General features: G+C 35.5%; 1 pseudogene; it reads right to left on the reverse strand.

The window, feature by feature from the left end:
- Positions 1–2,059: 2,059 nt before the first annotated feature.
- Positions 2,060–2,178, reverse strand: LOC118610280 (annotated as a pseudogene).
- Positions 2,179–5,654: the final 3,476 nt, after the last annotated feature.

A 5,654-nucleotide genomic window follows, 5' to 3' on the forward strand; every position in this document is an offset into this window, starting at 1 on the left:
AAAGACTTGGTTGAGCTTTCATCAAAAGGTCATTGCTAATTCAACAGGAGTTTGAATGCTCAGAGAAGCATAACAAGGAAGAAAAGACAAAATGCTATCGAATGATAAAAGTTTGGAAATGGCTTCTAGAAAGTTCCATTTTGTTTTTTTAATTATATATGTATATTTCTCTACTAAATTTTTTTCAATGAAAACTTATGACCGGCTCAGTGGAAACCTGTTCCTTTAGAGATTAAATTGAAATTACATATATGAAAAACACATTTCTGTGAATAATGCATATCCCCTTTCATGACAGTCATGCCAAAATTTATCACACCATGAAATAAACTGGCCGACTTCTGTGTATTTTACAATAGGCTACATTTACGAGTCACATTTTCATGGTCTCATTCTTAGAACATTATTTCTCTTCAACAAATATCTGGCAGAAATGTTCTTAGAATCTTAATTGAAGAGGTGTAGAAAAAAGGCAAATTCGGGGTAAGTGATGATAAAACAATTCTGGGTGGATCAGGAAATGAAATCTCAAATTCTTGGCTTCTAGCCCAGTTTCTGAAGGCTAATGCTTTTAAGGGAAAAAAAATTAAAGAAATATCATTTAAATAGCTCTTATAATAAAAATATGTATTCTTGGGTTGAGAACCAGGACTGTAGCTCTGGTTTCAGCATTAACTAAGAGCGCGACCTTGGACAGGTTACCTGTCTTCCCTTCTCTGAGAATCAGACACATGGGGTCACCTCTGCACACCCTGTGCATTAAAAATGGTTCTTTGCCTTCCATTCCTGCTGGAACGGTCAACTTCATTTCTGGAGTGCTTTTACTATTCTTATTTAATAACTTTTTCTTTGTTTTTTTTTCCCCTTCTACCCTTCATTCTGATTAAATTTCAATTGGTGGTGCCACATTCAACTCTTCCAGTACTGTTCTTATCGTCTGCTTCCTCTCTTAAACAAACATTTAATAATGTCTCATTCCCAAGTGTCGAAAGACAAAGGGTATCAACTTTACATTTTCAAAGCACTTCCCCGCTGCCTCTATTTCGTCATTCCTACACGTGAACACTCAGGGTCCGCTTCTTCCCTTTACTCCATGACTCTTGAATATATAATAGATTTATTAAAATTCTTGATTAGACATCTACAATCTTAACCTCCTATCGAGTTTTCCCTTTACTTTATAAATTTGTCTAAGCCTTCTCTATCCTTCAAACCTGGTTGCAAACTCTCATAAATGTAACTCATCACAGTGATGTTTTTCTGAGCTCCTAGAGCATTTTTTTGAAATCTATTTAACAAAGGTTTAATTATGTTTTACCTTGTGGCATATTATTATTTTATCGTTAGTCAGATTCCTTTCCATTGAATAAAAGTTCTGCTTTGCGAAACCTTTGAGAAATAATTTATTCCATTAAGCTAAGCTTTCTGGCTAACTGGAGTTTCCCTTCTTTTTACCTTAACCCCTTCTTATTTTAACCATTGGAGATAGAAATAGTTCTAAAACAGATAATGCTTTTCTATGCATTTTGAAACAAAAAATGACAATCGATTAGTTTTCTTGCTGACTTAGTATAATTACTACTGGTATGTTTTTCTAGTGTTATATCATAGGGTTACTCTCAGAGGTTACTAATAGACTACCTAACACTATAATGCTTACTGAGAAATATTTGTCTGCCATGTAATTCTATTTTTGTTCCATTATAGATTTTTACTGCCAGTTTGCCTTCTTATAGCAATCTTTCTCATCACTACTAATTTGCTAAGAACTATATAATTGGATATCCATACTAATTAATGTTTGTCTGTAGAAATATATGTAATTATTTGGAACATATTATTTGCTTTCCTGTAAAAGATCTCTATAGATAGTTACCTTCCAATTTTTAGATGATTTGAAGATAGATGTGAGACAGGTAAATTTCAAATAGGTTTGTATTATGTATGTATGTATGTATGTATGTATGTATGAATGATTAGGCAAGGCAACCCTTGGTTGACCTCACAGATCGCAAGGACCTTGTCAAATTACAATCCCTCATTTTTTAATTTTATTTTACACCTACAGCACCTGGTCTTCCTAAGTGGTCTCCCACCCAAGTACTAACCAGGCCCAACCTTGCTTAGCTTCTGAGATTAGATGGAATCGGGCTTGTTCAGGGTGGCATGGCCAATGACTGTGTTATTATTTAAAACTTACTTTGAGTTATGTTTTATCCTTCTAATTCTACCATAAGTAGAAATGTACAGTTCTATAGTTTTTAACTCTTTAAAAAATTTAGTCTAGTATTTTGTACTTTTAAGAGATACCGAAATAGGGATTAAATTCAAGAAATCTCAGGCTTAAAGCTCTGTAACTGCTTAATCATTCATTTTTAACTGATTTCATGTAGAAAATATTTCTGTTAACTACCAGATTGCACTGGTTGGTGGTTAGCTTTCATTTCAGTGCATTAAAGGCAGTCTACAATTTTTATGTAATTTTACCTCCCACTGTCTACCTCAGACCTCTATGTTGGATTTCTCTGTATTTCCTAAAAGTATTTTGCATTTTTTCGACCTCCACGAAGATATCTCAAATGTCATAAGAAGGGGAAATAAACTTTTTAACATGTGCATTTCTCAGCTACCCTTTAAAGGGAATCTAGTCTTTGCCATCTCACTTCATGCCTCTTCGCTATGCACAGAAAGAAATGAAACAGATCCAGGACCTCATGGGAAGAGAATGGAACTTTCTGGTGGCGATGAAATGAGTAGATCCGGAAGGTGATATGGAAGGGCTAGTAAAGGCAGTATTTAATGCAAGTAGATTTGGGGGGAATTTAGAGAGAAGGAAGAAAGGTACTATAGACAAAGAACAAGAAATGAAAGAAGCAAAATTTATTAATATTTTCTGTGTTTTAAAAACAAATCCACATGTGCTTTCCAACTGTATTTGCCAGAAATTTGAAGTTTGTTTAAATTTTAAAAATGATAGAGAAATGCACTAGACATATGAATGTGTCTCTGTAAAGGAAAGACTATTATTATTGCTATTACAACTGAAATGTGTGTCCCACATCCAGGTCAAAAATTTAGCTTTATATTGCAAAGATTAGTATCGGAGAAAATATGTCTTTCTTATGTGTTATGGAATGTAACCATAAGGAAAGAATGAATTACAATAAAATGTAAGGAAAAATATAATTGAAAGAATTTCATGAGTGAAGAATGTTATATATGAAAGTAGACAGCAGTACTCATGATAAAAACAAACATTAGAGACAACTTACATGTCTAGTGATAGAAAATTAATTGAAATCAACAAGATCGATACAATATAACCAATGTAATCAGCAAAATAATAATCATTATAAAGGTCTATACCTATTAATTAAACACTTAGCTTCTATGTAAGTAATGTGAAGTATATAAAGTTAGCTCATTTTTGGTATTTATTTTATATGTATATATTTTTACAAAACAGTTTCCCTTAGGATATATAGCTTATTTAAAAAGAAAAAATTCTTTACAGAAGTCATCTTTAGCTGGCAAAATTATAATTTTTAATAATTATAAACTTAATGTTTGTTATTTTTCCCAAGGTCATGAATTATTACTGTAAACAAAAAGAAATATAATTCTTACAATCAAAAATTACCAAATGTATAAATTATTCACCATTAAAACGAGCTCTTCAGAAGTGCTGATCACCTTAACATTCATTGGAAGTGTTCAATCCAAGATCCACCTCGTACTGACAGGGACTTTTTCAGAGAGATTTCACTAAACAACCCTAACTCCATCTCTCTCCCATTTCTCTGTCTCTTTCTCCCCTTTTCAGCCTTTAACATTTGCTGATGTGATATATACTTTTAACAATCCTTTTTCTAGAATGTAAGTACCATGATCATAAGGCCTTGGTTTGTTTTGTTCACCTACAGGTCACCAGAACCTGGGCATGTGGTAGGCCATGAATCTCTATTCATTAAAAAAATATATATATTCATGATAGCAGAGAGAATAACGAGAGTTGATTCTTAAAGATAAAATTCAAGGCATTTTATGGGCTCAATACATATGAAGTGTGAAACATTAGAAAAACCATTTTGCTATGAAAAAAAAATATTTGTACCACTTCCTTTTGGCTTTTGTCAGCTAACTGTGTGCCTGTCACTTCTAACCTCTCTAAGTCAGAGTTTTCGCAGCTATAAAGAGTTATTCTAACACAATCTGCTCTGTCTGCTTAACTCGTGGGGTGTCGTGATGAGCAAGTAAAATAATGCACACACACATCCTCTGGGAAAGCAGCCATTATATAAATGTCGGATATTTAGGAAGGGAGTTTATGAATTTAAAATATCAAAAGGCCAAACAATTTATTGTATAGCCATGGACTGTGACATTTGATAACATAAAAAGCACTCGTGCTATCAAACATTTTATATGAAAAAATTGGCAGTGCCATGCATTGTTGTGGATGACACGTCATCCCATCGTTGACAGGAAAGGGCGCACTGACTAGAGAGGCGACAGTGCTCAGATATGAACTATATGTTGCCATCAGGTAAAACACAAAAGATTTATGCAAAAAATTTTTATTCTTCTGACAAGACTGATAAGAAGAAAGGAAAAGCTGAACAAATAGATAAGGACTGTGGTTTGGAATTACCCAACTAAGTCATAGTGACAGTCGAAATGGGAAGAGCATCGTCAGAAAGCTGATTTCGGCTGAATGATGATGTGTTTTACAGAGATTTAGCATTAACAGGAGCAAATGCAACATTCTGAGTCATTTTTAAAGAAAATGGTGTGAGAAGAGGGTACATGTCCTTTAAAATAAATCCAGACGCACGGAACAAAACGCGCCCGTGTAACTGACTGCTCTTCAGCAAAGCCAAATACATTCAAGCTGAACATGCAGGTTTCTAAGAAGTCAGTTTCAAGGAGATAGATTAATCCTGAATATGGCATATTGAAAGTGCAGATGAGCTGGGCTCTGCTCCTGAAGTCCCCAGGCTTCAGATCACTCTGTGTTGTTGCCAGCGCTGTTTCTTCACCTATAAAAGGAAAGAACTTACTCAGATCACATGTTCGATCTTGTCGTAAGCAGTCAAAAGGTTAAGAATTAAGGGAGTCTGAGAGCACTTTAAGCTGTAACGAGAATTAGCATATTAATTATGTGGATACGTAGCAGGATAAGAGAGATAGTAGAGCAGACGTTGTGTGTCCTCAGCCTGGGAGCCGGGCGTGCCCTGGGAACGGTGCGCAGAGGTGAGGAGGGGCGTTGGTGACAGCATGAACTCAGAATGATCTGTAAATGTCCCTGGAAACTTCAGGCAAAGAGAGAGAAGAATGTGGGGGGTGCTGTGTGCTCACCGCGAAAGACCGAAAGACCGGGTGTTTGGATAATGCGTGCCCTCGTGTCGGAGACAATGTCAACAGGAAGGTGGACAGCTGTATGTTTTCATCTCACAAGCAGAAGAGGGACAATTAGAACTACCTACTGGCTTTCCTTGGGTTCGCTCATCTTTGCTAACTATGCTCTCAGAGAGGGTATCAGTAAACCCAGTGTGCGGAAAGAAAATAGGTAACAGACTTGGTCTGCCTAGCCCGGTCATGGCAGCAGGTGTGGCTTTGGTATGTAATCTAGTAGTAGCCTTTTTCTTTTGATG

This window comes from Rousettus aegyptiacus, unplaced genomic scaffold (assembly GCF_014176215.1).
Source record: "Rousettus aegyptiacus isolate mRouAeg1 unplaced genomic scaffold, mRouAeg1.p scaffold_m13_p_12, whole genome shotgun sequence".
NCBI classification, from domain to species: Eukaryota; Metazoa; Chordata; class Mammalia; order Chiroptera; family Pteropodidae; genus Rousettus; species Rousettus aegyptiacus.